The following is a 10,188-nucleotide window of genomic DNA, read 5'->3' as shown; positions in this document are numbered from 1 at the left end:
GGTGGCGCCAGGCGCGCGCTCACACATGGACCGCGGTTGGGCGGGGCGCAAAGCAAAGGCGCGGTAAACCCGAGCGGCAGACCGCGAAAGAGCGAGGCCCGCGGCTCGCCGTCCCCGACTTCGCTTAGCTCTCTCGAGTCTGCCTCGGGCAGGAATGGGAATAGTTGAGAGGCGGGTTGGTAGTAGGAGCAGCAATTAGGACCCTGGTGAGGCTGGACTGACACCTGCACAGTTGTTGTTGTTTTTAAAAAAGATGTAGAATCGTAGAGTTGGAAGGGACCCTGAGCGTCATCCAGCGGTTCTCAACCTGTGGGTCCCCAGACGTTGTTGGACTACAACTCCCATCATCCCTGACCTCTGGCCTTGCTCGCTAGGCATGATGGGAGTTGTAGTTCAACAACATCTGGGGACCCACAGGTTGAGAAAGGCTGATAGTCCAACCACCTGCAATGCAGGAATATGCAGCTGCCCTATATGGAATCGAACCCGCAGCCTTGGTGTTATCAGCACCGTGCTCTAACCAACTGAGCTATCCAACCGATGCATGTGTTTCTATTGTTATTTTCAAGGAACAGAGCGATCAGTTTGCAACCGTGTGGATTCACAATAACAGCAGTAATGAAAAAGAAAGTTTAGGGTTAACAGCAGGAGAGTCTTAATCTCAGGGTCCTGCGTTCCAAACCCATGAAAGATTCCTGAAGTGCAGGTGGGTTGGGCTAGATGACCCTCATGGTACCTTCCAACTCTGCAATTCTATGATTCTTTTTCTAATGTGGCTCAGAAGTCAGAGGAGGAAGTAGGGGAGGGCAGAACCTCGTAATTCATGTGTCATGGCAGGTGCAAGAACTACCATGGAAATTATTGTTGGCTACAGTCACAGTAAACCAAAGCTGAAGCAGTGAAGAGTCTGACTCATATGTATGGGTGCACTGAACGACCTTTTTTTGATCACATGTTGTTTGCCTCCATCACACTTCTTCCGCTCGCTCCTGTGAAACCTTTACCAGGTCTGTGTTCTGAACAGTAGAATATTATTGCTGGTTAAGTTCCCTTGATGTTTGCACAGTTAAGGTACATACCTCACCCAAGTCTATTTCCCATTGCTGTGAGGAAAAGCCATTCACCCTCTCCTCACAGACTGTAGTATAATGGTGGGTAGAATATTGTGTCCCCCAGTGGTGCTGCTCTGGCAAGAGCGTGGGGAAACAGGAAAATTAACTCTTTACAGCTGTAGTACGTACAGTTCGGAGGAACAAATTAATACCCCTTTGTAAATTCAGTAATAAATGACATGCATGATTATGTATAAGTCAGGTATGATTGGCGAAAAGCAGATTACAGTATCCATTCATCTATTCTTTTTTTTTTTAAGTAGCCTCGATGATAATGTCCTTCCACAAGTGTCACCATGGTTGCAGTGCTGATGGAAGAAGCCAACAGATAACAAGTTTATTTTCTATTTAGAAGCATGTGTAAAATCACTTTAATACCTTAAAAAAATTTCAAAGTGATTGCCATCTATAAAATTATTAGGTGTACTTATATACAATGGAAATAAATAAATAAATAATTTTGTCCAGGAGCACCTTAGAGACCAACTGAGTTTGTTCTGGGTATAAGCTTTCGTGTGCATGCACACTTCTTCAGATACACACTTATATGCAATGCTTTGCAGTTAAGTCTGAAAACCACTCCAAATCTACAACTCCAGAATCACTTGTTCCATGTTTAACTTACATTAAGTAGGAGTACTATGGACTCAGGCCTGCAATTGTTCATGCTGTTGTATGCACCGATGCTCCCACAGTGATCTATACAAGGTAAATGGGAATACATTAGCTTGCTATGCTGAACAAATTGAAACAATTGAGAACAATGTCCAGGGCTGTGCAGATGTCTCTATCATAAACCTCAACAACCCTGAAGTGTATCAGCTTTTAGAGTGCTTATCATGGGGGTGTGATGTTTCAGTTTTTAAAGTCCCTTTCTGGATACTTTGCTGAACAAAGGAGACCAGACTAGAAGGGAATTTGTGTACACTCATACTATTGCAATCTATTGAATTTTTATTTTTTTAAAAACACTTTAGACCAATAAAAGTCAAAACTAACCACTCATATAAGTGAGTATTCCAGGCTTTGAGGAACAGAACCTAAGCCGAGGGCATTTACTTCTGCTTTTCAGCTTTCTCTGTTCTTCCAGCTCCTCTGAAGAAGGTCAACTAAACAACCAGCAGCTGAACCATGCAAAGCCAACGTGGGCACAATCTGTTTTGCAAAATACAGCCAGAGGCAACCTAGATACATACAAACAAGTATACATTTCTTTGTATGACTCAACAGTAAACATCGAAATGGCCTAAACCCTGTACATTTCAGATCTAGCATAGAATGGAACTACCAAAGGCAAGTATAGATTTTCCTGATCCTGTGTTAGTTGGGCAGCTAGGTTACATAGCAGAATGTGCAAAGGAACATGTGGCTGGACAGCTCCAGGTAACCTACAAATCCCATGCTGAAGCAAAGCATCACTCAAAACAATATACTATATATGTTTGCAGTCAAATTACAATGGGATCAGGTGGAGGAGACTATGTGACTCACTAGCCTGTTTCCAGGCTTCATTTTATAATTGAGTGGCTCAGTCTTTTGGTCACATTTAGATTCTGATGAATCAGACATGGCTCCTTGAAATGTATCCCATGCAGATGTTTCAGGTAGACAGAAGCTACTTGATAGAAATGTTCCGTGCTTTTTTTCTGGGTGCACAGTACAAGCACCTTTTTTTTCCTAGAAGAAAAGCACTGACAAATGTTGAAGACAGTTCTCAATTGGTTTTTCATGCTGCATATAAAACCACTTTAATGCACCATGAACAGTGAGAGAAAGAAGCTTATGGCCCCATATGCACAGTCTTAATTGGTTCAGTACCCATACAATTGCTTCTAATATGAAAAATGTTGTTTAACGAGACTTTTGCCAATATATCTGTGAAAACTAAAGCAACTGCTTCTGGATATCTAGTTGCATATCTCACAATGGCCAGTATAAACTCTTTCTGCTTCCTAGTGAGTTTGGGGAAGAACATCTATATAAATATATCTAGATAATGTGTATGCCTCTATTCAATAGATTGGTGTCCTATAAATGTCAACAAGTTTAGAGGAGCATTCATTTTTTGTTGTTGTTATTATTTCCTTTAACAGATTATCCTTCCTCTAAAGTATATGACACATCTGAGTGGGTTATTTTGGTTTGATAATAAGTAACCTTGGGGACGCGGGTGGCGCTGTGGGTAAAACCTCAGCACCTAGGGCTTGCCGATCGCATGGTCGGCGGTTCGAATCCCTGCGGCGGGGTGAGCTCACGTCTTTCGGTCCCAGCTCCTGCCCACCCAGCAGTTCGAAAGCACCCTTAAGTGCAAGTAGATAAATAGGTACCGCTTTATAGCGGGAAGGTAAACGGCGTTTCCGTGTGCTGCGCTGGTGCTGGCCCGCCAGAGCAGCTTCGTCACGCTGGCCACGTGACACGGAAGTGTCTCCGGACAGCGCTGGCCCCTGGCCTCTTAAGTGCGATGGGCGCACAACCCTAGAGTCAGACATGACTGGCCCGTACGGGCAGGGGTACCTTTACCTTTACCTTTACCTTTAACCTTTCCTCCCAGAAATGACTGTTTGGTTCCTTCAGAACTTGTTATTTCTATATTGTTTTCTCTCTCTTTGTTTTTCAAGCTTTAATAAAAACAGCTTTTTAAAAAAGAACTTGATGTTTCTGAATCAGCAGCATCTTGTCTGGGATAACATGAACCAAAATCTTTTAAAAACTTTTGTTGGTACTTTAAAAACCCCAACCAAAATCAAAACCCTGTTCTAGTTCCAGTTGACCTTGATGGTTTTTAACTTCTGCTTTCCCATATTCATTTCCTACAATTTCTTTTTCTTTCCCATGAGTTAAAATTTAACTGCCCTCTTTTTTCCTTTCACTGTGGAAGTACTGGGTTTATTGAAATGTTGGTTTTTTACTTAGTTCCTTGTAGTCATGTTTATTTAGCCGTTAAACCTCATGATGTATCTTTATACGGAAAAGAACAACATGACCTTCTATCATACCATCTTCATAAAACTTTGTCTCAACAAATAATGACACTGCTGACCACACCTATGTGACATTTTCTCCCTCTTTTAAGAAATCTCTATTTCTGTGGAGAAAAGGCTGGGTTGTATGTCAACAGACACATATTATGTTTTAATATATGTTGCTTTGGGTCACTTTTGTAAGGAAAGCAACTAATGAATATAATAGATCGATCAATCTAATAGTAATAGTATACTCTGTTGAATAGCTCAGATGGTTAGGGTGTGGTGCTGATAATGCCAAGGTTGCAGGTTTGATCCCATTAAGGGACAAATGCATATTTCTACATTTGATGTTCCTAGATGGTCCTCAGGGTTCCTTCCCACTCTGCAGAAGTTGGTGCCGAACTATCAAAAGGACATCCACCCCGAAGCTGAAACCACTTCTCTTCCAAATAACCGAGTCAAACCTCTGCTCTTACGTAACTTACATGTTTCTCCACAGCCTCAAACATTACAATTTTTGTTTGCAAGGGGTTGCTCCAGCCTACCAATCATTTTGGTTGCTGTTTTCTGCACCATCTCTTTACAGATGCAATAACCAGAGTGGTACATAGCATTGTAGGTGTAGTCACACAGTAAATTCAAAGAAAGGCAGGGAAATCATGGCAGTTTTATTCTCTTTAAGATCTGTAACATAGAACTCAATATTTATTTTTTATAGCTGCCACACGGTTGGTCAGCATTTTCAATGTGCTATATCCACCGCAGCCTCATGATCCCTTTTGTTGTCTGTCACCACCAATTCAGACCCCATCATTGTATGTGTGAAGTTACATTTTGCCCTCAAGTGCATTACTCTTACATTTAACTGCACCTGCCATTTTAATGCCCATTCTCCCAATATGGAGCTCTGCAATCCTCTTTCATCTTTACCACCCTGAATAATTGGGAGCCATCAACAAACCTGGCCAACTCACTGGTCATTCTTAACTCCAGATCATTCATGAGTTTGTTGCATGGCAAAAGGACACACCACACATGCCCATATCCATCCCTTGGGGGGGGGGGGAGATGTGGTGGTATGCTTTCCATTCCTATTTCAAATCTAAACATCTCCAAATGACAAATTGTCATTTCTCAACTTCACACCAGGTGGTGGTGTTCAACCTTTCTCCACTTGAAACTAAGAGAAGGGTTGGAGAATGTTTTGCCTGCTGTCTCCCTTCCTGCTTGTGACACCACAGACAAGAAAAGGGAAATAAGGTTTTTTTGGGTTTGGTTTTGGTTTTTGGAAAAAAGATGCATTTTGTGCAGTTGTGCTACATTTGCAAAGGAGGGGAGGGTGACTTCTCCCTGAGAAAATGCTGTGATAGGTCTCAGTTCCTTTGGGAGCTCCTCTTTGTGTAAGACGCTAGTGTGTTTGGACCAAAAAATCTGATAGTGGGACCCACACACCTCAATCTATGTGCTTCCAGTCCAGCCCACAGGTTCCTGTTCACAGGATCCCAAGCATTGCTACTCTGCAGTGCTACCCTGATGAAAGAAGACTAGCTAGGTTAATATAACAGCCGTCCTCCAGGTTGGCTTGCCAGTCTGAGCAATTTGGCAGTCAGAAGAGCTGACTAATGATGCATGAAGCTCTGCCCTTATTCTCTGCATTTAGATGATTTGCCATATTTTTTTGCTCTATAAGACGCACCTAGTTTTTAGGGAAGGAAAACAAGAAATAAGAAGCCTCCTGAGCGAAGAGGGAGCGCTCCTCCCTCTTTGCTCAGGAGGCTTTGTGGGGCTATCCCTGAAGCCAGGAGAGCAAGCGGGATTGGTGCACACCAATCCCGCTTGCTCTCCTGGCTTCAGCGAAAGCAAGCCTCCTGGCTTTTCCCCGACCTCCCACAAGAGCCACACGCTCTTTAAAGGGAGCGCGGCTCTTGGGGACTTTTGTGGGAGGTGGGAGAAGGGACAGAGCCACGCGCTCTGTCCCTTCCCCCACCTCCCACAAAAGCCAGGGATAGCTGCGTGAAGCCTCTGCAGAACAGCGGGATGAAGGCTCCCTGCTGCCCTGCAGAGACTTCACGCGGCTAAGCCAGAAGCTAGAACAGCGAGAGGGAGCGCTGCGCAGTGCTTCCTCTCGCTGTTCTGGCTTCTGGGATAGCCCGTGAAGCCTGCATTTGCTCCATAAGATGCACACACATGTCCCCTTACTTTTTAGGAGGGGAAAAGTGCGTCTTGTAGAGCAAAAAATACAGTATATACCATTCTTTGCGCAACCCACAGCGTGGTTTACAACAGATTAAAAAAGAAAAACCCCACCATCCTTTAAAACACAGAACACCATCCTTTAAAACACAGAACTAAAGGACAATTACTAAATAGCAGCAGCAGCTTTTATTTCCCAGCATTGCTGCCTTTCCAAACCTTGCTGCCTACCTGTAAAATTTTATGTCACCTGCCTCTGGGCCTTTGCTTGCTTCCTTTGGAGCTTCACTTCATGCTTGTCCCGGGGCCCCTTTTATGCCCTAAGTCTTCTCTTCAACTTGGACTCACACCCAGCACCCCTAGACACACCTTGAAAATGGACCACTTGGGACCTGGCCCTGCTGGGCCTTCACAATTTGGTTGTAGTTCATACTCTGATTATGTCAGCAGCCCAGACCATTAAAGTGTAGCTAAAGCCCTTCCCTCAGCTACCGTACTGAGGTGCCCAGGGAGGCATGTTCTTCTTCTGCTGCTGCTGCACCCCCATAATGCCTGATCTACTTGTACAATTTTAAATAAACAGATTCATACAAAGAAACCTTTATCAGTGTCATCCTATACATGTCTATTCAGAAGTAAGCTTCCTGGAATCTTCTCCCATGAACGTATGCCCAGGGCTGCAGCCTAAGCCTACAGACCTCTTTTCAAAGGTCTTCCCAACAGTATTATATGATGTGAATTTCAGTAGCTTTACTATATGCTTTGGGACCTGCCTCTAATATCTTTGTGTGTACACTAATCTCTGAGCAGTGAGAGACTCCAGGAGTGCCAGCACTTGCCCAGGGTTCACTTTCTTTGGAATGAAGGTCATTGGGGGCTGCAGTGTCTTTAGGATATATGGTTTTACTTAGACATCTATACAACCTGAGCAAAAGATAGAAAGGCTCACAGTATTAACACTCCAACAGATCTCACTTCCCCATTAGGTTTCTAGGAGGGTCCCAAACTCATAGCTTTTGATTCAGCACAGAGAACAAGTCAAATCTCTGTCTCTTTTCAGCTCCCAGCTTCAAACCAGACTAACGCAAAACAAAAACCTAGCTCCTTAATGTTTCTCCACCCATAAGATGATATGACATCCAGCCAGGTGAGGAGCTTACCCACTCCTGAAAGAGCATCAAAGGAAGCTTTGATTTTGCTTCCGATTCAGTGACAACTCTAGAGATGATTTGCTGTATGCTGTTGGTAATGTTACAGGGAGCTAGCAATTGCTGTGTTTTACTCACATGCCTTGAGTCTCACCTTCCTGGAACCCAAGAGGAAATTCCATTCTGGAATCCTGCAGGACGATAACAACCTATTTCCAAAAACCCTTTCTGCCAACAGCAGCCCCATCATGTTCCATCTTGTTCTCCATGTCAGACAAAATGAAATAATGCATATTGACCTTGTGACACAATTATGGGAACAACAAGTATGTAAGACAGATTGCCCATTTGCAGCACAACCAGACTCTCTAGGTCTGGTGAAGAAAAATACAATTTCTAGCTTTCTGAAAGCCTTGCAGGACAGCATTTTTGAGCCATACATCATCTTATTTGCAGTGTTGGTGAAAATAAAATGATATACTATGAGCTCAGTCACTCGAAACCTCACATGACCCTTGTGGTCCCTTCCAACTCTACAATTCTATGATTCTATGAAACTATTAACTATTGCATTGTATTTTTCCACATTAGGAAAAAATACAATGCAACAAATGCTTATGGGTTAGCAGAACCTAGATCAAATGCCTAGAACATATGCATAGGAAAATTAGATAGCTGACATTTTACAGCCCTGCATGCTAGCATACCCTACTTTTATAGAATTCAATTATCCAAATCAGTGAATATAAAATTATTTATTGCATGTTAATGCCCCTTCTACTGATAAGCAGAAATTGCTATGAGTCTACACATACTACACATACCTACACATACCTTGGGTGTTGCCCGTCTTTCGAGGAAAATATGATTGCTGACTTTCAAAACTCCACATGCCACTGTCACTTGTCCACACTGGAGAAAAAGGCGAATAAACCTGATTTAACTAGCTTTCCTCAAGCTTCCTGTGGCATCAAGTACAGTATTGTGGGCAGGCTTCTAAATAAATGGTGAAGCAGGTGTTTGTCAGTTGCGAACATTAAAGATCCTTAGCAACACTCTTTAAATCTAAAGAGAAACAGATGTCAACAGACTGCTTTAGATGTGGAATAAATTGAGTCAGAAGTAAAATGCACCACTTATAGTTACCGTACTTTGCCAGTCACTATGTTCCAAGCATGTAAAGAAGGATCTTTGCTTAGGTATGTAGCTTTCTGGATGGCATTAAAAGAGTGTGGCACATGTAAATCGCCAACCAAAATGAACAGCCAAAAAAGAAAGCTGGAATTCTTGGAGTCAGTAATATTAGAGAGGGAGGCTGGCTCTGGTTTCCCTAGACTGCAGGCAGCTTCCATTAAAGGACAATGTGTGAGCAGTTGTTATTTTTATATTTGCACACATCTGGACTGAGGCCAGTGATTTCAGCCACATGTTCTGCAGCTGAAGAGCTGATCCTAGTCACCTTTTAAACATTAAAGCTGCATGAATAGATCTACATTTTGCTGGTAGGTGGAGCTGAAAGAATTGAGCTTACATGCATATAAGTCTGTATTAGATCGGGGTGTTATTTAGAATCACAGAATTGTATTGCCAACAAAAGTTGGAACGGACCCCAGGGGTCATCTAGTCCAACCCCCTGCAATGCAGGAATCTTGACTCACACATTCATGGCAGATGGCCATCCAATCTCCAACGAAAGAAAGTCCATCATTTTTGGGATAGCAAGTCACCTTAGCAGCAGTGAAACTTATTACAGAATAAACCTGGTTAGGAATATGCTGCCAGCCTAAGAATATTTATTGCATGTTAATGTGTCTGAAATCAATAGGATGAACTACTAAGAAAATTTACATAAGGCCATACAGCTAAAGTTTGAAACGTGCTTTCAAAGTTCCAAAGCAATAAATGGAACTGAAGCCAGAACTACTTGCTATCTGTCAATCTTGTGTACTAAACAAAGGACATAATTGTAGACTGGCTTGGTTAGACTGGAGGTGTCAGTCCTCACCTTCCATATACCGTAAGCAGTAGCAACCAATTCCTTTTTGCTATGCTGAAAAAACCCACCAAGTTTCCCCTCCCAATCTGAGTGATGACTGAGACCTTTTTAGTTCCATATAGTAGTTCCCTAGGAGAAGGTGGAAAGGCCTTTGATCAGTGCAGCCTTGGGGCAGATCAGTTCCTCCTCACTGGGCTCACACTCAAGAGATGATCTTGTAAATATAAATATGCAAGAGTACCAGGGTGGGACTGCTGAACTTGTTTTGCAAGATCTAAGAGTGCTTTCTTGTAGCATTGATGGATCCGTGCTCACTCCACAGTGAAAATGAGCAACCAGAACCTTTGCCAAACTCACCAAGAAATCATCACATCATTGAATTGTAGAGTTGGAAGCGACCCCAACTGTCACCTAGCCCAACTCCCTGCAATGCAGAAATGTCAAGCTGATGTTACTTTCAGAAAGTATAGTCAGGATGGTACCCTCTAGATGTAGACTACAACTCCCATAATTCCCAACCATCATCAATGTTGGATGGGGCTGATGGATTTGTATTCTAGCAACACCTGGAGGGAACGACTGTATATTGGCTATTCCTGACCTACAATATTTAGAGGATGCAGGTGGCTAAAGTTAGCACAGTACATTGAATACCATATTTTTCCGTCTATAAGACGCCCCCATGTATAAGATGCCCCCTATTTTGGGGAACTCAGATTTAAGAAAATGGGGAGAGATGTATCCGTGTATAAGCCCCCCCCCCCTAATTTTTG

Source organism: Podarcis raffonei, chromosome 5 (genome assembly GCF_027172205.1).
Source record: "Podarcis raffonei isolate rPodRaf1 chromosome 5, rPodRaf1.pri, whole genome shotgun sequence".
Taxonomy (NCBI): Eukaryota; Metazoa; Chordata; class Lepidosauria; order Squamata; family Lacertidae; genus Podarcis; species Podarcis raffonei.
The sequence above is the reverse complement of the archived record's forward strand: the minus strand, read 5'-3'. Positions refer to the sequence as shown.